Source organism: Erpetoichthys calabaricus, chromosome 1 (assembly GCF_900747795.2).
Source record: "Erpetoichthys calabaricus chromosome 1, fErpCal1.3, whole genome shotgun sequence".
NCBI lineage: Eukaryota > Metazoa > Chordata > Cladistia > Polypteriformes > Polypteridae > Erpetoichthys > Erpetoichthys calabaricus.
The window spans coordinates 218677605-218704423 of record NC_041394.2 but is presented as its reverse complement, the minus strand read 5'-3'; the positions used below and the strand labels follow the sequence as shown (position 1 = coordinate 218704423).

The window sequence follows — 26819 nt, the reverse complement described above, 5'->3', positions numbered from 1 at the left end:
TTCAACTTAAGTAGCAGGCTGAGAATAAAATAAGCACATCAGTGGTAAATGAGATGTCTTTTCCAGTTGCCCCCATACTCCATCTTCATTTTCCCCAGGTCTTGTTGGCAGGGAATGCAGCACAACAGTCATACCAGTTATAATTTAATCCTGTGAGCAGAGCAATAAACAGAGCATGTCTTTGGCAATCTGATCTCAGTGCTGAACATGCTGTTTTTCATAGAGTAAAATATACAGCCTATAAATCTTGACACTTCAAAACACTGAATGTCAACTGTTTAAAAAAAAAAAACGTTGCCATCTTTTAATATTGACCTCGAGCACATACAGTATTCTAGACTGTCAGATTAATTTTAATTTTAGTGCACCCCTTTCCTTACAAAATACTGAGGTCACTCTACAGTTGATGATTTTAATTGTTGAACAGTAATGATTAAAAAAAAGTTTCATTTTGTACAGAAATATGAATTCAGAGAGTAGATATAGAAATGTAAATGCATTCAATTAATAGTGTTGGTTTAAAAATAAAACGTGTGAGCTTATTTGTTGGCTTTTCACATCTCATTATTTTTAGTACAAGATACACTAGGAATAGAGAAATGAGTACTGCAGTTGCATAAACATCACTTAAAAAGTCTGAAAGAATCAACTATATTATTCATCTAAATTCGGGGTTTAAAGTCGTACTCTCAAAAGGCACTACAAGTTCATACTTTACTGTGTAAATACTTTTACATTTTAAAAATATATATAGGACAATTGCCTCTCTTAGCAATGTTATGTATTCATTTTTTTAATTTAAGGTTCTCTCTTATTGCTCTGAAAATCTGCGGCAGCATATGTGTTTGGCTAGCAATACATTTTTGGGCTGGGTTATCTGTCTGCTGTCTACTAAGCTGGGAGTGTATGAAAGCAGTGCAGCACGCAGTGAAATAGGAAACCTAGACCACCTCCTGCTGGATTTCATTCACTCTGTCTATTCAGAGTAGAAGGAGAGGCAGGAGAGTAGATGGGAGCCGTTTTCCTCTTTCTAAAGACAGGCATTCTAGGGAACTTTGAAAAGCTTTGCTTTTTTAAACTGGACAACAGGAATCACATCCAACTTGGTTACTGGAACATTACAGGAGAGTGTTTTCCCTGAGCCGGGAGACAGTTTTATAGAACTGTCAAGGTAAGTAAACTGGTAGCTAAATTGTTCAGGATATGAGAGTTGCAGGGAGCATGAATCGGCAAGGCTTAGATGGAGCTTGCTCTGCTAAACAGGTGCAAAATTTTATCTTTATGTGATATAGTGCTTTTGTTAAAAAATTAAAAAGGGAGCTTTTTGATTTAAAAGTGCAATCATGTGAGAAACCTATAATTTACAATTGTTTTTAAACAGAAATACTGTTGAGTTATTGCACTGTGCCTTCTAGGGAGCATTTATCTTTTGCAGTACGGGTGCTCGCTAAGTGTTATAAGATGTGACAAGCTACTGTATATTATTTGAAATATGGCTGGGCTTTGCTGTCTCTGTCTGCATTAAATTTATGACTTCTGTACATTTGCTGAATAAATAAAGGATAAAGTAGGCAAGTATAAAGTGAATCACAGTAATATTAAGAAAAAAATATAAAACAATCCTTGTGCTGTTTGGCAGAAATACACGGTGTACAATTTACTTACTATATATTATGTCCTAAAAATATAGGGGATTTAATTTGCAATATTTCTGCTTCTCCCAGGAGATGACAAGGCATTAGCTTGGCAGGAAAATCAAGGAGAAGCTTAATAAATTAATTAATTAATTAAATGAGAATTCACAGGTTCCTCATGGAAATGTGGCATTCGTTCATTCATAAATAATTTTATTTACCCATTTACTGAAAGAAATTGATTTTGGAAGCCGGTGTTTCTTCCACAAGTATTTTGCACAAGGCATGAGCCAAATCTGAACATCACAGAGCAGAGTCACACAAATGCCCACACTTACTCATGTCAGGCAGTGTTAGAGCTGCCACTCAACCAAACACGCACACACTTTGAGATGTGAAAAGTTCTGGAAGAATGGGGGGCATGTATACACAGGGACAATAGCAAACTCCTCACAGAAGGCAAACCCCGAGCTATAGAGCTGTGAAGGAAGCTGCACTTACCACTGAATCAATGGGGCATCCACTTTAATAAAGAAAAATGTATTATTCAGTTGAATTTTTACAAATAGACTCCGATTCATACTTTGATGATGAAGATGTTACAATTTAAGAAAGCAATTAGCTTAAAAGGAATTAAAGTATTTTGCTAATTTAAAAAGATAAGTTCAGCATTCAGATTAAAGCAATGCAGTCCTTACTTATTGATCTATCACATCATACTCAATAGCAAAAAAGCCATAAATCCGCATAGACATACATCATTGATACTAAGTTATTTACCTAATCTCCAGACAGCAGCACAGTGGTGTAGAGGTTAGTACTGCTGTCTCACAGTGCTCAATCCTTTGACACCCTTAGCTGGTTTTGAAAGTGGATAGCTGATATCTGCCTTTGTCCCAGATAGTCTGCATTGACCAGTCCACTTGTTTCGTTAGACAGCACTTTGTTGCATGACGTTGTTTCTTTTGTAAGCTTTAAGATACAGTGGGAGTAGCCCCATTTTCTCCTTACCAAACGGTCTAATTCTGGTTGTTTATTGTTTCTAAGGGGCATGATAGCAAATCATTGAGGTTCTGGATAAGCGGGAAAGGATGCCAGTTTGAAATTTATTTGCAGGTCAATTTAGTTCTTTTCATATATTCCCTTGGTGTCAATTGCAGTTCCCATTTGTTCGTTTGTAAACACAATAAAATTTTATTAACATTAATTCTTCCTCTTTCACTTATAACAAATATTGAATGCATTTTGAAAAAAAACTTGCAATTAAGACATTAGTATAAATAGGTTATATAAATATTAGAAGTTTTATTTTTTAACTGACGATTGACCAGATAATATGAGTGGAGCAGATGTTATCTACTTAGTAGTAAGTAGTCTGAACTACTTCTTTTAGACACTTCAAGTAGTCGACCTCTCTTGTTAAATCATGTTAATTATAAAATGATAAGCACTTACCCAGTCATTGGACATGGAGCTGTAATTTGACAGTAGCTTAGATTTTGAAATGATTTGTTTTCAAAACTTTATTAACCATGAAATATCAACACAGTCTAATTTTACTTCTCTTGACTGAATGAACTGTTTAATCTTACATGTATCACTACTTAGTTCCCTTTTTAATAGTCCTTCTGCAAGAAGTTTCACCATTTTACACCACATACCGAATGGCTCTTTGACCCTAACAAATTTTGTGGTCACCTTACCACGTAGTTGCCTTGTTTACAGTGACTCTTAAATATCAAGTCATCTTCAGCACCTTGTTAGTGAAATTAACATTGTTTGTTCCAACAGAAAAGAATACTTGGCACATACCATAAAACCTATTGAGACAAATGAAATCTTCTGACACCAAACGTTTTTGAATTCAAAAAAACATGTTGCACAACAGTTGGCAAATGCTCATTCAGATATGTGACTACAGCTCTCTAGAAATTCTTTTCCTAGGTCTGTTAGTGAGGCTCCTAAATAAACAATGATTCAGGTTCAGGTGTTATGCCTTCATTTGCAAATTTTGAAAACTATCCACAATTCACTGTGCTGGTCGAAGCCCATGGGAGCTCTAGGCAAGGTTCATCACTGATATTGCCCATAAAAATTTTTTTTTAAAAAATGCTAAAATAACTGCACAAACAATGAATGTAAAAACATAGGTGCCTTTGTTTAGTACAATAAAACAAAGTAATGGTAAACTAAACATGTGCAAAGTTCATGAAAGGTAAATATAAATAATAATAATATAGTATATATCTTAATTGGATGCTTTCAGGCAAATGCATAATCATAAATATATCCATCCATCCATTTTCCAACCCGCTGAATCCGAACACAGGGTCACGGGGGTCTGCTGGAGCCAATCCCAGCCAACACAGGGCACAAGGCAGGAACTAATCCCGGGCAGGGTGCCAACCCACCGCAGGACACACACAAACACACCCACACACACACTAGGGCCAATTTAGAATCGCCAATCCACCTAACCTGCATGTCTTTGGACTGTGGGAGGAAACCGGAGTGCCCGGAGGAAACCCACGCAGACACGGGGAGAACATGCAAACTCCACGCAGGGAGGACCCGGGAAGCAAACCCAGGTCCCCAGGTCTCCCAACTGCGAGGCAGCAGCGCTACCCACTGTGCCACCGTATAAATATATGAATGTAATAATAATTGAAAGAACACAATTATCTCGAAAAGCTATTTACAGTATACATTATACATTATATAAACATAGCAATACTTGCAGAGCTTTCACAACTGACATCTAACAAAATGTAAGGACTGACATGACATTGTTCGAGACACCTAATGAAGGTGTGTGTTTTGAGGGTGATTCTAGATATTATAAACGTGCACCTGAAATGACATAAGTGACAATGCTATAAAATACACCCAAGTAGTTCCACCATTACCTTTTTACTTTCTCATATACGAAGAAAGTGTTGTAATCATCCAAAGATTTGATGTTGACATTTTGATGAATCTCGACGTTTTAGATCTCTCTGAGTCCGAAAATAAAATTTTTGGAATAATGTCTGTGTGTCTGTCTGTGTCTGTAAACACGGTAACTTGAGTACACTTTCTTTCACTTAGGTCAACCAAATTGTGCATACAAGTATTAATTACAAAACGTAAATTTCTATCAACTTTGGGGCTATTTCCATTAACCGGAAGTGGAACTTTTCCGATTTATTCAACTCTACTTTTTTAATAATTGTTCAATATATTATTAATTTGATTTGATTTGTTGTTGATGGTTCTTTAATATACATAATATAAAAATATAACCATTGCCTTGAAGTTTACTGCTCAAATATCCATCCCCGGGCAGCACGGTGGCGCAGTGGGTAGCGCTGCTGCTTCGCAGTTGGAAGATCTGGGGACCTGGGTTCGCTTCCCAGGTCCTACCTACGTGGAGTTTGCATGTTCTCCCCGTGTCCGCGTGGGTTTCCTCCGGACGCTCCGGTTTCCTCCCACAGTCCAAAGACATGCAGGTTAGGTGGATTGGCAATTCCAAATTGGCCCTAGTGTGTGCTTGGTGTGTGGGTGTGTTTGTGTGTGTCCTGCGGTGGGTTGGCACCCTGCCCTGGATTGGTTCCTGCCTTGTGCCCTGTGTTGGCTGGGATTGGCTCCAGCAGACCCCCGTGACCCTGTGTTCGGATTCAGCGGGTTGGAAAATGAATGGATATCCATCCCCATATCTGAGTATACGAGAAAGTCTAGGGGAGACCATTCCTGATTTTATTATAATATTACTGACACATTGCACTGATTGCAACTATTAAATGATCAGGAATATAAACACAATCAAATCCTGGGACATATTCCCCATTGATTTAATATGACCATGGAGGCATGCTTAGGTAGTAGGATTAATATGGTAATGATTGCGACATTACAGTAACTTCAGGCTGAATGTGCAGTCTTTTCCTTAAAACTTTTTTGAGCACTATAGAACTTGGTTATGTATATAAAGAAAAGAAAGTATAGGTAGCTAAGTACAAGCAGGCAATTAGCAGCCTGCAGGCTAACTTTGCACATTCATTATGTTGCAAAGCAAGCTCATTTGCCTTACATTTGTGCTTATAGTATGTATCAATTTACATAATGACAGAAATGTTTATACCTCTTCTCTTCTTCCTTTTCCTTTTGCAGTATTGAGTGCCTGATAGCTTTTGCCTTTTTATTTTGAAAAACTCCTTGATGAGTCCTTGCCCTGTTGTCGGCACTTCACTTGCAATGTATTTTTTGATGGTGGAATGGTGAGACGAACGGGGTCCCACTAAAATAACCTATCAGCAGCATTGACACCTTTTCCATCCCCCCACATCGCATAGCAAATCTATGCCTGCACCACAGAAGGCACATGTTGTTAAGGGCACGAAGAGCATGTAGAGCACAGTGTGCACTGTCCGAGACAAAGTGAAATTGGCTTTCTTAATTGGCACCACCCCAGAAATTGAATTGACTGGCACTGGTGATAGTACTGTCATTGACATAACGTATGCTCATTTGAAAAGCTGTGTGAAAGCTGTACTGAAAAAGTCTCAGTAAACCTGAACTTTAACTTTTCTCTTTGTCCAAATTCTTGTCCTTGGGAATGGAAATTTTAACTGTTTGATTTCTAAAGCTCCTTTTGATGATTATGTTGAAATTTTCCGAGCTCCTTCTAGTATAAATCGATGCTTCATTTACAGTTTTAATTTGTATGTCCTATTTTATCTTCATTATACTCATCGTTTTGTTTATTTGATGCTGTATTATATTCTTGCATGCTCTGCAGAGTGCATTGGGATGAGGAATGTTGCAGATTTTTTAATGAATTGATTGATTGAGTGTCAACTTATTTTATGGACTCTTTGGTTAAAAACAATCCAAATACATTGGCTAAAGAGGTAGCACATGCAGCCATATATTTAAAAATAATCGTTAATATTATTTTTTTTTAAATCATGTTGGCTTTATTTTTATTACTGTGTATGCTTGTTAAATATCCAGCTGAGATTTTCTTTGATTGATTTTTGAGTTGATTCAAAGTAAAATGTTCCAAAGCAAATGCTTTATCAAGAGTGTTTTAACATTGGGCTGAGTGTATCGGCTGTGTCAAAAATCTTCTTTCCTTACAGACCTTTTAACCATATGTAGCTCTTTGCACTCTTTTACATTAAACTGCATTTTCCAGATGTATGCCCAGTTCTGAAGGTTGTCCAGGTCTTTTTGAATTGGTTTTGTTGCATCTTCAGCATCTACCATCCCTTCAATTTCACTGTCATCTGCAAATTTGACAAGTTTACTAACTATACTGGAATCGATGTTATTAAATCAGAAGAAGTAATGGTCCAAGGACCAAACACCAATGGACTCTACTGATGACCTTGTCATAGGGTCTTTGCCAGACATTCAGTATGTTTAAAGAAATATACATTAATTAGTCAGTACATTTTTAAACTATCCTTGCCCTGTTCAAGAGTGAAAATATTTTTTCACATTTTATCAGAATGACTCATTGTTCACTGGAGAAGAGGTACACACCCCAACAATCATTAAAAGTGAATAAAGAGAACACCCTTCTGTGTTTTAAACAAACCTGGGAGAAAAGCCAAAGGTCCTTTTATTTCTTGAAAAGTGATAAAAGAGAGTGTTGTACCATAGAATATTCAAACTACCAATGGAAACGGACTGGGCTCTCAGGATGGCTCTCTCGTAAAGACCTTCTCTATCTCGGTCAGACATTAATGTTGCCCTTCCGTGTAAAGGCTTGAAGAAGATGCGCTGCCTACTTGTCAGTCCTGTTCAACCTTTCTTTTAAATGTGCAGCATGATTCCAGCTTTCACAGCCACTTCTATGACCTGGAGTTTTTGTGGCCCATTTTGACCTCTCAGAAGTTTTTTGTATGTAGCACCACTTCTGTAGTCCATTTGTTCTATTTTCTAGCAGTTTCTTTCTTCACGTGCTGGTATGCAAAGAGTGCTCTCTCACTTCCAGTTTAATTAGTTCTTTTGCTCTCTTATGGTGGCATTCCTAGGAATAATTCCTGTACCATCTTAATAATGCCCATGTTCCTTGCAACTGCTTGCCCACTGAGCAAAAATTATAATAGCAGGCATTACTGCATTTTCTTAAGATATTATTAAAAAAATAAAAAGGAACCATTCAGCTACATGATAAAAATTCCAGATTGTGTTGAGCCTCTAAAATTTAGGTATACAATACACAGTTTAAAACAACAGCTTCCCCGGGTGATGGCCAATAAAATTATGCTTTTAATGTAATATCATATGGTATATTGTCAGAAGTGGCGTAATCTCGGAGTGGTGCAAGTAACATTACACTTCTTGGCCTGATTCTTATCCACTCTTAACAGTGGAAGCAGAAACCAGGTAATGGACTGTGTCACACCTGTCCCCAACTATAAAATCAGCGCTAATTAGACAAGTACCACACCCATTTGACTCTACAGTATAGAGTCTTATAGATAAATGTCTACCCGTGGAAGTGTATGTGTGTCTGTCCGGCCCAGAAGTGAGAGGTGGAGTCAGGGTAAGGGCTCCGCCTCCGTGGAAACAGAAAACTCACTTAGCTGCTAATAACACAATCGAAGCCAGCACGTCAGTAAGATGAACCTCAGAAGAAAAGTCGCTTAGCCGCTAACATCGGCAAAACAGTATCCCTTTTACTTTTTCTCCCGCTGCTAATGCACAAACGATGCAAATATGTCGGCAAAACAAATCCTCCTAGGAGAGAGATGCCCAGAGTAGTTCCTTTCAATTACCTGACATCTCTACATCTCAATTTGTTTTCTGACGATTTCAATAGTTTCTAGGACCCCAGGCTTTTTACAGCACAGGTCTACACAACTAGCATAATATAGTCATATATATGTTACCAGTCAGAAGTCTAGACACACTAAGATATTTTCAAAGCCCCATCAGTTGTTGGGCAAAATGAGTAATTTAACTTACTATTGAAATGTTTTGTACAATCCTCTGCTTTGTCTTCTTAAGCATTTTTCCAGTTTTTAAACATTCTCAAAGTAATTACTTAGGAAAATATTCATGCCAGTTACTGAGAACATGTTTTTGGCTGATGGTGCTGGCTCAACTGGCCCTGCAGTGTTCTCGGTTAACACTTGGGTGTGTGTGTGCAACATGAGCCTTCCAGTTTAATGATGTGGATTCCACTTCATCAAAAACAAGCTAGCAGTTTGATAACGGTGTTTAAAAAATTGCGTTTCCAATTGTTTGCCAGCCTTTCACTGTTCTGCAATCACCTGGCTACACAATTGTTAGTGATGATGGCAGTCAGCCCCAGAGACACCCCATGCTCACCATAATTACTTAGCTAGAAAAATATTTTTTTGAAGTATGTAAAATAGTTTTCTTGCCGGGTGCTGCATGGCTGTTTTCGGGTGAGAAAGTAGCATATATGTTACGGCCAAAACCCAAAGTTCGGCCAGTTCCTGAATTGGCTGACCGTTTCGCATTTTGGCCGAGAGGTGAGGCCAAAGTCCGAATTACTACAAATGACCAGTGTATATGCTTCTTTGGCTGGCCATTTCGCGAAGTTGCGAGAACTCCGTGGCCACAATTCGATGTGCTGATGTAAGACTGTCCGCTCAAGGTGAGAAGATGCTTAAAAAATTCAGATGCAGATTCAGAATTGAGTTTTCCATTCTGCACGAGAAACTGCTCACACTGGAATCCGTAGGCACGGAAGAAAAATCACTATGAACTGTTTTATCTTCCAGTCACCGACCGGTGGCCAAGGCTACACTCGATGCAATTGCACAGTGTGCAACAAATCGTTGCTCATGCCTTTTTTGGCCGATCGCCCAATGCCATTTCGCAAATTGGCTGGCCAAATCCCGAAATCAAGGAAAAGATTGGACATTGGCTGGTCAATTTACAGTGACATTGGCCATTTCCCGATTTGGCCGGACACTTCCCGCTTTGGCCGTAACATATATAATTGTTGTGCTTGCATTTCTGAGATGCACAAAAGACAATCATTTGAGTACAGGGCAAAGAGAACTTTATTCTAAGTCTAGAAGGAACAGCATTAAGATTTTATTCAGTAAAGAAGCTTTTATTCAGTCAGTCTGCAAAAGCGGCAGCTTACTAGCCGTTCATCCTGCTCCAGCAGTTTCCTTCACTTTATAAGAACTTATTCTTTGAGCAGGTTCAGTTACAGAGAAACACTGGGTGGAGCCGACTTGAACGCAGTCTAGAAAAGGTAGAAAGAGAAGCTAAAAGGGTAAGTGAGTGCTCAGCTTTAAATGTTCTAAGCATTTACAACAAACATGTTACACAGTAACGTGGGTAAATTAAGCGTGTCAGCACTCAACTGCCAGTGGTGGAAGGGAGGAAAGCATACTAGTCTGTCTGTCAGGCTGTCTCTGTATAGCTGCTGCTAGCAGAGCAGAGGCCACATGTATAAATGGTGCGTATGCACAGAAATGTTGCGTAAGAACATTTCCACGTTCAAATCGTATAAAACCTACACTTGGCATAAAGCCACGCACTTTTCCACGGTACCTCATACCCTGTCGTATGCAAGTTCTCCACTCAGTTTTGCAGACTGGCGGCACCCAGCGTCAAAGCAGTGCTACTGCTCCTGTGTGGTTACCCTTTCTTAGATCCACATCCACGACGGCGGCTTTATCAAAAACACTGAAATTAACCGCATATTGTTCATAAATTTAATGCATCTGATTGTAATTAACCTGTAACAATATAATGGTCCACAGAATGGTCAAACTATTCTAAATACCATAACTGCTTTAGCGTTGTTACTGTTACTGCACTTTCTTCTTCTTCTGTCAGCTGCTCCCATTAGGGGTTGCCACAGCGGATCATCTTTTTCCATATTTCTCTCACTGCACCACTCGGAGTATTTATATCACTGTATCTGAGTGTGAATCGCAGATCTACAGCGATTGAAAAGAGAATTATCGGTATACAGCATCAAGCACTGGCTGCCTCAGCCATTTGCTATTTGAACTGCTCTCATCCGACCAACGCTTCACAGCCTTTCCTGTTCAGACCTCGCGGTTCACAAACAGTTTCATCCCAAGAACTATAAACACACTCAATTAGTCCATCAAGTGCTCCTTGTAGAACTGTTTGTACTTGCAAGTTACCGTGAGGTAATTGTACTTAGGATACAGTTATAATATTGCACAACCTGAGCCACTTTATAAAGCGCGTATTTACATATGATGTCAATATCATTTCTAAGATGAAATGCAGAAAAATATGTTTATTATATTATACAGATAAAACTTTAACTTTAACTACACGTTGCCGCAGCGCTAGCGAGTTTCAGCTTAGTTCACGGTTTGTTCCTGCCTTGCGCTGAATTCATGCTATCGCTGGCGCGACACTGGAAGGATAGATGGATAGAATAATTAAACATTACGAAGATATTTCAATATTCCTTAAAAGTTTTGAAGAATCGGCGTTCTAAGCTTACAGATGGCTTGACGTCTATTACAGAGCTGATTGTGTGGCAATTGGGTATTTGGAGAAAGAAAAGTAAGGACAGGAATTGGGGGTTAGTACGTTTGAAAAAGACAGTACTTCTGTAACAAAGCATTTCATTGAAGGTTGCGCATGGCGCAGCAAGCATCTTGTGTAAGACATGAACAATCACTGCACCACCATGTTCCCATGTTTAATAACATGCTTTAACTCATATCATCATGAAAATTATATCACGTATACTTCTCAGTATTTTAATTATTCAGAGAGCTGTAATATTACGAATGTAATAGATTCTGTGTCCTGTCGGAGGAAGAGCACGTAGTGATTCAGGCACATAGAGCACATATAAGATCAAATACACAACAAAACATTTAACGTGCTACTTTAGTTACGATGGGATTTGAAAAACTAGTAAATTAAACGATTTTAAGATGAAGTTTATGATGCTCTACTTTAATGACAAAATAAACTACGTGATTAAAGTGGAAATTTCGAGATTAAAATTGACATTTCGTGCTTTTTTCACACTGTGTGCCTTTTTTTTCACTGTACCCTAAGAAGCTTTCATATGACACTCAGATGGTGGGCTACGAGTCGCCTTTTCACGTTGACTTTGATATGTGACAACTTCTTTTTTATTTCGGGCACTGTGCGACTTTGTGAACTTGAGCTTTCAAGTTTCTCCGACACGCTATGTCACTCGATCAACTTCCTTTGTTGCTTATATAACTGTTTAAACCAACAAATAGTATATTTTTCTTTGCCTCCATTTGGTATTCGCTGAAATTCTTCAATTTTTCCTCGTACTTTTGCCATTGCCTTTTCACAGAACGCTGGGCTTAAGGGCTATTTATATTGATTTGCATATTCAAAGAGGTGTAATTCTGGGAGGAGTTGGGGCGGGACAGCAGGCATGTGCACGTGCGTTTATTTCCACGTTGAGCGGGATTTATGTAGCAGAAGTTGATGAACGCACAGATTCCTGCATCTGGATTTTTCTGTGCATAAGCACATTTCGGCTTATGTGCTTACGTCATGTTATAGTGCGAATTCTATGCACGGCGTTATGCATGAGGCACCAGATGAAGAGGCAATGGGAGCAGTCACTATATATATATACTGTATATAAACTGTAGTGAATGTAAAATGATACATTGAATCAAATTTACAGTGAAGCAGAATTAAAGTTAAGAAAACTTGAATTAATAACTTTTTCAAAGTTCATCAAATCCAATTTAAACTCTAAATATATTGTAATAGGTAAAACGTAAATTGTATCAATATTACGCATCCTATGTCAAGTACTTTGGCATTCTTCTGAACCTATGTAGTATGTAGTCATTTTTGTAATTGTCTTTATTAAGTAATCTTATGCTGTACAGTATTTTCAATCAATGGCCTTCTGTTTTTTTTCAAGTAATGAAAACAAAAAAAAATTGTAACAACAGTCAGAGGTAGCCAGCCACTTAAATCAAATACATTAGTGCAGCACTGAACATCAGCTTTTCTTTCCCGTGCACATGCATTGTCTGGGTGTGGCCTGCTACATACAAATTACTTTGGACCCTGGTCAGGATGAATTTATGTATTCCAAGTTAGAATTGCTCATGCTGATTGCATCATTCATCAAAGCAGTCACTTTTGCATTTGAAGAGGGCATTTTGATTGTGAATAGAAAAATGAACTCAATGGCCAAATTACTAAGTCTTTTAAGGGAATATTTAGAATCTGATAGCAGTTTAAAAAAAAATGTTCTTGATTAAATCAGGTGGAGTAGTGCCTTTGATGTTTAATTTCATCATTTCTATTATCTCTCTGAAACAGTAAAAATGTTCCTGAAATTTGATAAAAGAATAAAATATTTATGTAATGAGAATCCGTAATGCTGAGTGGATGCCTGAGTTGCTAAGGTGATGCTTTCGTTTACCACTTCTTGTGTGAATTACTTATGTTTGAATGCTCCATCTCATCAAAGTGGGAGAGAGAAAAAAAAGAGGTTCTCCACGGTAATACATAACTTCTGTGAAGGCTGCCGTAAAAAGTGCACTAATGTGGAAGTCCCCACTGCATTCTAGAAGATACCACTTTTGCTCTGATTCACTGGTTCATGCTGTTTCATGCTCTTTCGTAAAGAAATCTACATTTGTAGTCATCTCCAGTGTTAACCCTCAAATGACCTGGCGAGTTTGGGTTTTGGGAGATGTATATGTTTTATTTATAAAGGTTGAAGCTAGGCTAGTAATATGGGACAGCATGACTACTATGAATTTTCATCCTTTGCCTACATACTGTACAGTATGTTATACATTATTTAAAAAGGTAGGATATTTTGTAGCTCCTCAGGTTAACTTTAGTTGCTGGTCCAGGTTTGGATATTATCAAAATATAAATAATTACTTCAATATTCTAAAAGTATTTTAATATATTTTATGAAAATAAAGAAAAAAGAGCAGATTAAAATTTAGTGTATGTTAGTTCATTATGTGGTGGTTAATTCTCAAGATATCTAGTCCTCACAAAATCATTTAAAATAAATCATGTTTACTTGTTTATTACTGGAGTTTTTTTTGTTTGTTTAAATTATCATTTTGTTAAATATCAGCAGGCCATGTATGCCTAATAAGAGGCTTGGCAGTTTAATAACAGTACATGTCTAAGTTTTATGCCAGTGGGTTTCTGTAAAATTAGTTAAAACCTTGATTAGGGCATTTAACAGGATTATCATACTTTCAATAAAAAGTAATCCTGCTTCTAATTCCATTTGCTATGACTGTGTCCCACATTTCTAAATTTACTTGGAATGCTGTTGTTTCCTCATTGATTTTGTTTACATTTGTATTTGTGTTTTTGGCATCTCAGAGCATTCATCTCAATTGTCAAATCAGCTCTGGAGCTCTGTAGTAATTTCTGTTTTTGATGATTCTTTAGTGGTAAATTTCAAATCCAATGTGAATATCAAATACTGAGTGCAAAACCTAACATTGTGTTTTCATATCATTTCATATTAAGTTTTCCTACATCATAGGTTTTTGCTTTTTGTAGTTTTCTTCCTGCTCAATAGCGCTATTGTTTTCTGAAATGTGCTTCTTCTATAATAATATATGGAGATAGTTTAATAAAATATGCTCCATTAGTAGTCACTGGTTAGTACTCACACCTCTGATGAGCCTGGTTCAGAACTTGGCTTGGTTACTGTCTGTGTAGAAATTGACATTTTCCCTTCATCTTCTTAAGCTTCTTTCCACATCTCAAAGATCTGTATGTTAGAATGACTGATGACTGTAAAGTTCACTTTTGTGTATGAGAGCCTTGAGATGAATTGGTGACCTGCTTAAGGTTGATACCTAACTAGTGCCTGAATTACGCTGTTAACTGCAACTTTGAATTATTTATTAACTAGCATACTTTAATCTATTTATATCCTGTCCATCCATCCATCCATCCATCCATTGTCTCCCGCTTATCCGAGGTCGGGTCACGGGGGCAGCAGCTTGAGCAGAGATGCCCAGACTTCCCTCTCCCCGGCCACTTCTTCTAGCTCTTCCGGGAGAATCCCAAGGCGTTCCCAGGCCAGTCGAGAGACATAGTCCCTCCAGCGTGTCCTGGGTCTTCCCCGGGGCCTCCTCCCGGTTGGACGTGCCTGGAACACCTCACCAGGGAGGCGTCCAGGAGGCATCCTGATCAGATGCCCGAGCCACCTCATCTGACTCCTCTCGATGCGGAGGAGCAGCGGCTCTACTCTGAGCCCCTCCCGGATGACTGAGCTTCTCACCCTATCTTTAAGGGAAAGCCCAGACACCCTGCGGAGGAAACTCATTTCAGCCGCTTGTATTCGCGATCTCGTTCTTTCGGTCACTACCCATAGCTCATGACCATAGGTGAGGGTAGGAACATAGATCGACTGGTAAATTGAGAGCTTCGCCTTGCGGCTCAGCTCCTTTTTCACCATGACAGACCGATGCAACGCCCGCATTACTGCGGATGCCGCACCGATCCGCCTGTCGATCTCACGCTCCATTCTTCCCTCACTCGTGAACAAGACCCCGAGATACTTGAACTCCTCCACTTGGGGCAGGATCTCGCTACCAACCCTGAGAGGGCACTCCACCCTTTTCCGGTTGAGGACCATGGTCTCGGATTTGGAGGTGCTGATTCTCATCCCAGCCGCTTCACACTCGGCTGCGAACCGATCCAGAGAGAGCTGAAGATCACGGCCTGATGAAGCAAACAGGACAACATCATCTGCAAAAAGCAGTGACCCAATCCTGAGCCCACCAAAGCGGACCCCCTCAACACCCTGGCTGCGCCTAGAAATTCTGTCCATAAAAGTTATGAACAGAATCGGCGACAAAGGGCAGCCCTGGCGGAGTCCAACTCTCACTGGAAACGGGTTCGACTTACTGCCGGCAATGCGGACCAAGCTCTGGCACTGATCGTACAGGGACTGAACAGCCCTTATCAGGGGGGCCAGTACCCCATACTCTCGGAGTACCCCCCACAGGATTCCCCGAGGGACACGGTCGAATGCCTTTTCTAAGTCCACAAAACACATGTAGACTGGTTGGGCAAACTCCCATGCACCCTCCAGGACCCTGCTAAGGGTATAGAGCTGGTCCACTGTTCCGCGACCAGGACGAAAACCACACTGTTCCTCCTGAATCCGAGGCTCGACTATCCGACGGACCCTCCTCTCCAGGACCCCTGAATAGACTTTTCCAGGGAGGCTGAGGAGTGTGATCCCTCTGTAGTTGGAACACACCCTCCGATCCCCCTTCTTAAAGAGGGGGACCACCACCCCGGTCTGCCAATCCAGAGGCACTGTCCCTGATGTCCATGCGATGTTGCAGAGGCGTGTCAGCCAAGACAGTCCTACAACATCCAGAGCCTTGAGGAACTCCGGGCGTATCTCATCCACCCCCGGGGCCCTGCCACCAAGGAGTTTTTTGACCACCTCGGTGACCTCAGTCCCAGAGATGGGGGAGCCCACCTCTGAGTCCCCAGGCTCTGCTTCCTCATTGGAAGGCATGTTAATGGGATTGAGGAGGTCTTCGAAGTATTCCCCCCACCGACCCACAACGTCCCGAGTCGAGGTCAGCAGCGCACCATCCCCACCATATACAGTGTTGACACTGCACTGCTTCCCCTTCCTGAGACGCCGGATGGTGGACCAGAATCTCCTCGAAGCCGTCCGAAAGTCATTTTCCATGGCCTCCCCAAACTCCTCCCACACCCGAGTTTTTGCCTCAGCAACCACCAAAGCCGCATTCCGCTTGGCCTGCCGGTACCTATCAGCTGCCTCTGGGGTCCCACAGGACAAAAGGGTCCTGTAGGACTCCTTCTTCAGCTTGACGGCATCCTTCACCGCCGGTGTCCACCAGCGGGTTCGGGGATTGCCGCCACGACAGGCACTGACCACCTTACGGCCACAGCTCCGGTCAGCTGCCTCAACAATAGAGGCACGGAACATGGCCCATTCGGACTCAATGTCCCCCACCTCCCTCGGGATGTGGTCGAAGTTCTGCCGGAGGTGGGAGTTGAAGCTACTTCTGACAGGGGGCTCTGCCAGACGTTCCCAGCAGACCCTCACAACACGTTTGGGCCTACCACGCCTGACCGGCATCCTCCCCCACCATCGAAGCCAACTCACCACCAGGTGGTGATCAGTTGACAGCTCCGCCCCTCTCTTCACCCGAGTGTCCAAGACATGTGGCCGCAAGTCCGACGACACGACCACAAAGTCGATCATCGAACTGAGGCCTAGGGTGTCCTGGTGCCAAGTGCACATATGAACACCCCTATGCTTGAACATGGTGTTCGTTATGGACAATCCGTGACGAGCACAGAAGTCCAATAACAAAACACCGCTCGGGTTCAGATCAGGGGGCCATTCCTCCCAATCATGCCCTTCCAGGTCTCACTGTCATTGCCCACGTGAGCATTGAAGTCTCCCAGCAGAACGAGGGAGTCCCCAGAAGGTATGCCCTCTAGCACCCCCTCCAGGGACTCCAAAAAGGATGGGTACTTCCCATGGGCTCACCACCTATGGGAGGGGCCAAGGAGGTCGGGTGCAGTGTGAGTTGGGTGGTGGCCAAAGGCGGGGACCTTGGCGGTCCGATCCTCGGCTACAGAAACTGGCTCTTGGGATGTGGAATGTCACCTCTCTGAAGGGGAAGGAGCCTGAGCTAGTGCGCGAAGTTGAGAGGTTCCGGCTAGATATAGTCGGGCTCACCTCGACGCACAGCTTGGACTCTGGAACCAATCTCCTTGAGAGGGGCTGGACTCTCTACCACTCTGGAGTTGCCCCCGGTGAGAGGCGCCGAGCAGGTGTGGGTATACTTATTGCCCCCCAACTTGGAGCCTGTACATTGGGGTTTACCCCGGTGGACGAGAGGGTAGCCTCCCTTCGCCTTCGGGTGGGGGGACGGGTCCTAACTGTTGTTATATCCTGTCTTTCCAATAATTACTTTCATACTTTTATGCTTTATTATTTTATAGGAACTATCAGGATATTACATATTTTGCAAAAGGAATACAGAGGCACAGGCAGCAAAAGATCAGCAGAAGGATGAAGGGAGCCCAGCTGTGGGCATGAAAAAGACACAGACAAAGAGTACACTGTAGACATAATTTGTCTGACTTAGGTTTTTGGTTTAAGTTAGTTTTCACTGAGTCCATTGGGTTAGTCATTGGAGGAAACCCTCATAACAGTCGTCCTCATCCAAAATAACTGATAAAAAGGAAAAACATAAATAAAAGTGGTACCACTCAAGAAAGAGTTACACAAGTAGGAAAACTCTAAGTATTTAACATCTTGTAAAGTACTTTGAGCTACATACTGTGTATGAAAATGCACTATAGAATATTGTTGTTATAAAATAAACCAAACAGAAATGAAACCATACTGCCTCTCTTGGACTAAGTATATGGGCACGACACCTCTGTATGCTTATTGGGCTGGCTTACCGTAATAAAACACACAATGTATGCCCTTCATTTTTTCTCTCTCTGTTTTAGACTCTAGGCCTGGGTGGTGAGGCAGCATTAAAACTCATCATCAGCTCATGTTTAGCTTAATCAATTCCAGAGTTGTAAGTTGTCATACTTTTGAATCATGGACTATAGGAAAACATTTTAGTAATTCCCACTGTTGGTGCACTCTTAAACCATATAGTTGCTCTTGAAAGGCCAAGTCCCTCAAGCAGCTCTTTAGATCTGCCCCTTAGCCTTACATTTCGGATCCATGTGCTTCCTCAGGCCTTCTGCCAGTCCACACCTTTAAGATGACAACATGGTCCATTGCCCATTGCTTGCGACTATGCACTGAACCTTTTTTGTCAGTGTTACCATCTCTAGCCAATCTTTTGTATCCTCACTATCTCTGTTATTTGACTTTCAGGTACCTTTCTCAACTTTTGAGTATCTTACTTGTTGTCATCCTTGAGAAGCTCTTCATGCTTCTGTGCAGGTCACAATTATCTCTTCTTTCTGGGTGTAGTATGTCTGCAGGGCACTTCCCACATTGGTATGGCACTTGCTTCATCACTATTAGTTGCCTGGTCTTCTTTAGCTTCTAGGTTCTTTGTGAGCCTTGGTCCTGCTCTTGCTGTCTGCATGAATGCAGTCTCCTTGTCCACCAGGGTACTCATCACTGGTATAAAACACCCAATAAGCATTAATATACTCAATGGACATTTCAGGAGTCCAAATTACTGTCTATCTACTATCCATCCATCCATTTTCCAACCTGCTGTATCCTAACACAGGGTCACGGGGGTCTGCTGGAGCCAATCCCAGCCAACACAGGGTGCAAGGCAGGAACCAACCCACCGCAGGACACACACACTAGGGCCAATTTAGAATCGCCAATCCACCTAACCTGCATGTCTTTGGACTGTGGGAGGAAACCGGAGCACCCAGAGGAAACCCACACAGACACGGGGAGAACATGCAAACTCCACGCAGGGAGGACACGGGAAGCGAACCCGGGTATCCTTACTGTGAGGCAGCAGCACTACCACTGCACCACCATGCTGCCCACCTATCTACTATCTGTCTTAAATAAATAAAAATATAAAAAAAAATATGCTACACATCTGTAACATTAGTAACATGCATAGCAGGATTTTACTTATCAAAGACTAACTAAAATATACAGTAAGCCGAGAAAATATTGATTTGTTTTTGTAAATTGAACAGCTGAACAGTTTAAAAGCTATACCCTAATAAAAACAAGTGGTAGCTGGAAAATGTAATTTTCTCTATAAAATCAAGTCTATTGTTTAACCTTTTATCATGTATCAAAATCCAGTGCAAATAATTCAGGTTCATTGAGGTTAACAAATATCATAGAACCTACTATGTCCTCTGATCACTGACAGCCTAACACAAATTATTTGTTCAGGACAGTAAAGAGAAATGTAAAGAGATTGTTACAACAAGTTACTTAAATGTATCATGTAAAACAAACGTCACAAAAAGTCAGTGACAACAGGATCTTTCACACTACAAAGTCAACCTGGTGTTGTCATTTCAAACTGAGTGGATGGAAGGAGGCACACACGTTCAATAAAAAGGTGAAGATTCTCATTATTTTTTTTTCATCAGTAAGACAGTGAAGGACAAATGGTTGAATGATGACCTCACTAATTATAAGCCAGTAGTAAGGCGATTGGAAAGTTGCCCTGTTCCTGAAAAAAATCAAGGTCATTGATTTTAATGGATTTGGAGCTTTAAATGTATCGAAGTTTAACGCTATAATAGGTACAATGTTTAGGATCTTTACATTAAATGGAATATCAATCTTTAAACATGACCTATAAATTCTAGACATGTTTGTAATTTAATGTTATAGCATTGGCACAAACTTGAGTCAGAGGAACAGAGATATTAATAATTTGTGAGTAGCAGAGATTTAAATGGTCTTTCTAAAAGGACAAAGCAGGAGAGCAGTCAAATATGTAGTAGTACTCAATATACAAAAATAATTTTATCTTACAACATGAAACACAGGGCAAAGTCCAAAGTAAGAGTTTCCTTTCGTAAGAAAATTTTCTTTCCTTGAGAGCTAAGTCTATCACAAAGGCCTTCACTATGCAGCCAAAGATAAGACTCTGTGCATGCAGCCTCATTGAACTGTGAAGCTGAGCTGCTAGGACTACACTAATTCACATTATTTTGCCCAATAATGGAGTTGCGTCCTGCATTGCAAAAAAAGAAAAAGACCATAAGGTTGCGATGAAACATAATAGCAAGAAGAAATAAAAATTAAAATTCAGAACACAAGTTGAATAGTAATGTGCTCTTGATTTGGTAGAACAAATAAGAGCCACAAAAGATAATAAACCATTCAAGCATGCTGTCCTGACAAATGTTGCAGCATGCACATTCAAGTTTCCTTTTTTTAAATTAAAAAACCAGTATATAAATACAAAAAAAAATTTAATTAAAATGTTGACCATAAAAGAAGAGAAGAGAAAGAATTAAATGACAACTCTGAATAACATATAGACTTTTATATCATATGTTCTTATTTTGAGCTCTGATCTATAATAGGAGGTAGTGGAAAAAATACACTACTTACAAATAATTGTTATCTCCAAAGAAAACTACAGACATTGTAAAATCATCCAGTTTAACGACATATCACCCAGCATCTCATTGCAACTCTCTGACTACCAAGATGGATCTTCTTGTGCCTCTTCAGCATTACAGTTAACAGTTTTTTGCGATTAACAGCTGGTGTGTGAGGAGATATGGTCAAAACGGACAAAGATGATCATTAAAAAAATAATTATGTATATATGCCATATATATGTGTACATTTATATACACTGAACTGACAAAATCATTAAGCAAAGTTTAGTCAAACGTGCTGTAATACTGAGAGTACAAAAAGGCTCAAAAGTAAAAAAAAAAAAAAGTGGGAGACTAAACAATGGCTGAGCCAAGAAAAAAATTCAAGAGAGTGTTTAAATTCAACAACAGATCGGCGAAACGGTTTCAAATGGCTGCCAAATAAGTCCATTTGTCATGCAATTGAAAGTAGGAAGCATGGCAAGAGTGAATGTGTATTTGGCAGACATGACCATAGGCATGAATATGGGAGCTAAAATCCCCCTTCTGAGAATAGTTGTGGGTTGGGCCCCAAAAACGAAATGAGAACAAACATTATTCATCTAGAACACTCTTCTACATATCAGAAATGAAATTCCAAAAGTTTGGGTTCAGAAAGCATGCTTATGAAATTTCAAAGGTAAAATGTATAAAGTAACCATTATTCAGTCCTATGAAGCAGTCTGCAGTAGATTATCTTCACAGGCCAGAAGGATCATGAAAGGCACTGCCTCTTTGTTGAAACAAAGTTAAAAGGGAGCTGATTCCAAACCAGAGTCATCCCAAATCCACCCTAAACATGTTTATTATAAACACAAAACATTTCCCTCAGGTTTACAAATGTGAGCTGAGTAATAAAATAAAATAGCAGGGTAAATGGTCCCCTTTGGACCAACAGTAATAATGCAATAATTGTAATCTAAAACAAAAACATTCTTGGAAATGTTTTGTTCCAGACAACAAATTGGGTCAGAGCGAGAGGAATAGTATTTTCATTCCTATTGAAAACTGCAAAATTAAGCTCTTTATCTGTATGTATTTCCCTGGATCAAGTAAAGAGGCCAAATCTCAGACTTACATGACTCCATGCAGTGAGGCTCAGTCATCATACTCCGTGTGCTGCTTGCTCAGCCCCAGCCCCTACCTAAAATGTATCTTAATGTCCCGTTCTTCTCTCATGGTTTACTCTCCTTTAACAGAGGGTTTTTTTTTTCTGTAAACAGAGAACTTGGATGTGCCTATAAAAATTGCATCAGATGGAAGATGTGACCAATATATGTCATCTCCTCAGCATTTTTATTGGTGTTGGTGAGAATATTGTATAAACTGTAAAAACATTCTTTGTTCTTTACAGCCTAAATGAATATTTCATGGAGTAATCTTTACTAATAATATATTAAATGAGAATGAATAAAAATGATTACAGGATTGTTATTTTTATTTGAGTACTAGGGAGCTTTGCCCCCTGCTTGCTTCGCCTTGCCCACCCTTCCCCAAAGGGGCGTGCAAAACTTCAGCCATTTCGTGTCTCTGCCCAGGAGGGGGGGGGTCTGAACGCATGCTAAGGAGATGCGGTCGGATCAGCTGCTGGCTTGCTGCTGCTGAGCTGCGTGTTCTGCTTGTCGCGATGTGCGTCAGTCATTTAAAACCCTGTACAACAGCAGTCCTTTTGTCTCACTGCCTTGTCTCACAGGACGTTAAAGTGTCTCTCGCGGGACGTCAAAGTGTCTTCTGAGAAGATCATGTCTCGACACAAGATTTTTTTTATTATAATAGAGAGATATTCCTAAAATGATCATGGATATGAAACAAATTACAGAAAAACTATTATCTTAAGCAAGTGGGTAAAAGGAAAAATCAGTTTTCACTAACATTTAAAAGAATCAAAAATATCTGGTATAGATAATAGCCTATTGTATCATCAGTTCAAACATCCAAAAAAATATATGATAAAAAGACACAGGAGTGGCTAAAAGGTAAACCGAGCGTGACAGGTAATTAGATGGTTTAACTGGCATGGTGCACGTTTCCTTCTCATTTATAGCAGAAGTTAAAAGCAGGCACTGTAGAAATCAGTTTTGTTGAACTTCTCTGTTTACGATCTTGCGCTTCTTTAACTTATTATTATTGGTGCTGGAATTGGCTTGGACATTTCTCTGGTGTCTGTCTTCCTGGTTACCATATTGTGCTGTTTTCCTAATCACCCACTTTCTTTTCACTTTTACAGGTTCTTTTTCTCTCTAACTCTAACGGTTTTGCTGGCAATACAATTTTGCAACAAAGTTTAAGTTCTGTTAAATGCTCATGGCAACCTTTAATTACATGCCTAGTTACCATGTAACATTTTAGATATCACGCTCACACTCATGAAAATAAAAAAGTACAAAATGGCAGTGCCCATGAAAAAGTGAACATAAACAATTACAATAAAATGATATAACTGAAATAACGATAAAAATAACAAATACAAAAATGAAGTTTTCTTTTAGTCTTTTGTAGTGCCTGCAAGGGTTTGTTATTTTGTATATTGTGCCTGTGCTTTATTTAGTATATTATCCTATCCACTAATATTAGTAATTATAATGAAATGCCTTTGAGTTTGTGAAGCCTGGGCGCATACAGCACTCGGTTTATTTACAATCCAGCACAGAATGCTCACAGGGCAAAGAACAACACAGTCTCTTTGCTGCCTGTTCTTCTGCCTCCACTCCTCCTCAAGAGCTTCGTCCACTTCCTCCTTATTCAGGCCACTGACTTCTGGACACCGGACCCTTTTTATAGGGCACCTTGTTGGACTCCAGGTGCCCAAGCTTCTTCCAGCCGCACTTAAGGGTGTGGCGGAACTGCTGCCATATTGGGCCCTGAAAATGGCCATACGCCACTGGTAGTGGCCACAGGCCCCAGCAGGATTGAGTTCCTATGCTAGGGCTGCCCTCTGTTGGTCCAGGGGAGAAACTGTCCTGGAAATACTCTCTCCCCTGGTCCGTACATAATCAGGGTGTTCCGGCTGGGTAAGGGCCCCAGCCGCCCGCCACAAGTTTTATGAAATAGTTATTCCTCTGTTTCAAATCTGAGTTTGAGGGAAGGACTGAGCTGATAGTCAAAGGGAATAGATACTCTAAGGAGAAGACATGGGCAAAATGTAATGTTTGCATAGATACGTGAAAAATGATGTTAGTGTAAACAGGTGCACATTTGTGCACATGTATAAAGAAAAAAAATACATAATTACACAAAGGGGTAATTGAAAACACACATTGAACTATATGAAAAGATGGTTAAATATTACTGGATATAATGTTTTACTTTCTATATCTGACCTACAGAAGCAGTCAAAAACACAACAGAAGGGTGATATTCAGAATGTTGATTAGCTTGTCTAGTGCCACTCTCTTTCATTTGTAATTATACACTGCTCTGTGCGTAAAAGTGAATCCATCCATCAAGCTGAAGCTCTCCTATTGCTAGTGCATATTCTATGCAGCAGCTTTCAGTCATTCTAAATGCAATCATTAATGAATAAAAGTGTGGATGCTGCACAAAAAAAATATTGTTAATGGCATGTTACTTTTAACTGAATGATGTAGCAAAGTCATTCTGGTCCTTTCACAGATAAAATACAAAGGGGAAAGTAATTACACAAAACCACCCATTTTTGGCACATGTCTTTCTTGTAATTTTAAATAAATTATAAGCTGTGAATATACATCTGCTGATGCCTCAGTCTGGACGTTACATCAATAATGTTCCAGGAATCATCGAGTGTTTTGGGTCTTTCAACATCATACATTCTCCTCCAGGTGACCCCCACTAGGGCTGTTCAGACCCCAGCCTGTGTCCTGATGGCTACCTACTCTGACCCCAAGCCTCTCCTCCCATGAGCCATAGCCATCGTGAGGCTCTCTCTGGCACTTTTGTGGTACTGCAGATGGCTCTCCTCTTCCTCTATCCTTTGATGCCCAAACTGCTAAAAGCTCTGACCAAAGAACAAGCTGCAAATCCCCTGCACCCAACCTCCACTGGGAGACACCTAGCTCTACATCCTGACTGCTGGCACATGCTGACCAGCTCGGCATACTTGGAGAGCTTCCTTTCTAAGGGTTTGTCCAAACAATCTTCCAACGGGACTGTTAGCTCTGGAACAAAGACTTGCTTGGTGAATTCAGACACCAGGAATATGTCTGGTCGCAGGGTGGTGGCTGCAATGTGGCTGGGGAACTTCAGCTGCTCTCCGAGGTACACCAGTAACTGCCAGTCAATTACTGATGCCAGGATGCTTGCAGATGATGATCTCTTGGCGAGATTTGGCTGCTTTCTAGCTCTTACAAAGGTGATAGTCTTCTTAGAAGATTGGCACCACTTTTCCCACTCAAGTCCTGTGCTGATTGCTTCACGATGATCTTCAAGACCTGATTGTGCCTCCATCGATACCTTCCCTCTCCAAGTGCCCTTGTACAGCTGCTTATGCAGTGTTCTAAGGTTCCTCGCTTGGAATACTGTGGGCAAGCTGGTGACTCTGCTCTGCCCCATGTGTGCAGATTTGATGGGCTTCGTAGCACATCATATACTGCCTGGATGAGAAAACTAATGTGGTGAGGTTTGTCTTTCCAGAGCTCAGACCAAGTCACTCTCCTCCCAGCCACATTTTGGCATCTCTTCCAAGCTCCCTGCTGCTTCACTCCCATGGCCTTGCAGGATCTCCTCTCCTTTACTGCTGCTCTAACCTCCTGCACTAGGCAGCACCCATCCTTCCCTCTGGTGGTATCTGATTGGGGAGTTGGAAAGGATCCCAACCTGACTTGGCCTTGCCTCTGCTTCCTGAAACTACATCCTCTGCCCTTCACTTCCTGCCAGTCCTCACTTGGATTCTTGAGCTGGCCACCATTGGATCACTTGAGTCTTCCTCCAAGAATTTGAAGGGCAGTTGCAGCTTGTTGTTGCCATAGATTGTGATACTTCTCAGGCTCTTTGGCAGCCCCAACCATCTCATGAGGTGGCTGCTGACCATCATCTCCAAGGTTTCAACAGTTGAGAGCGGGACCTCATAGATAAGAAGGGACTGTGCTGGTACATCCAGGCTTTGAACCTACCTTCTAGGCCAGACTTTTCCATGGCTTTCAGACAACCATCCAATTCAGTACGGGTTGACTGAATGAATGCTATGTCCCTCTATGAGCTGTCAAAAACTTTGCCCAAGCTCTTAAATTGTTTCTCTGTGATGGTTGGGATGGCTCTGCCTGCAGTGGTAAACCGGAACTTGTCCTCCACCTTACTCTTTCTCAGCACCATGGATCATGATTTGGCTGGTTTGAAACACATCCTGGCCCAATCCACCCGCTTTTCCAGCCCCTTCTGCAATGGTCCGGCAGCCTGAATCAATTCCGTGGTAATTGTTAGGTCATCCATAAATGCCCTAATGGGTGGTTTATTTGAGTGGATTTTGTTCTGGGCCCTCTGTACTTTGGTTCAGCTGACTTGGTGAGCATGTTCATGGCTAGGGAATATAGCATCAGAGATTGTACACCCTGTAATGATGACAATCTTTACCTTGTGCCACCTTGATGTTATTGCTCCTGAAAAGACCCTCATCCTGAAACTGTCTTAATAATAATCAATGAATCCTGATGGGGTATTGATGTTTTGTCAATGTAAGCTGCACAAGCTTGTATGGAATGGTGCCATAAGCATTCATGAAGTCAAGCCACAACACAGCCAGGTCACCTCTGTTCTCTCTAGCCTTTTACTGATGAGTTGTGTCACCACTCCTGTTTTTTCTAGATAGCCTGCATCCCTAAAATGCCACCCTTCTGGACTGATGTATCAATATAGTTGTTCTTTGTCAGGTAGGTGTACAGTCTCTTGGAAACAGCACTGAAGAAGATCTTTGCCTTGACACACAGCAGGGACATGATGTGGAATTGGTCTATCTGGGTGGAATTTTCCTCCTTTGGGATCCACACCACTTCAGGTACTTTCCCTTGAATTGGGATCTTTCCTCTTGTCCAGAAGACCCTCAGAATTTTCCACATATGTAACATGAGTTTGGGATAATACTTGTACACTTTCTGTGAAGTGCCACTTGGTCCTGGAGCAGTA

At 40.9% G+C, this 26819-nt stretch overlaps 1 protein-coding gene across 1 annotated transcript in view; it reads left to right on the top strand.

The window, feature by feature from the left end:
* Positions 1 to 897: 897 nt before the first annotated feature.
* The window catches only part of sema3c (sema domain, immunoglobulin domain (Ig), short basic domain, secreted, (semaphorin) 3C), a 176608-nt gene continuing 150686 nt past the window's right edge, over positions 898 to 26819 (top strand). The window contains exon 1 of the mRNA XM_028811866.2: positions 898 to 1171. The gene's annotated coding sequence lies outside the window, so the exon portion shown is untranslated. The remainder of the gene's footprint in view (positions 1172 to 26819) is intronic.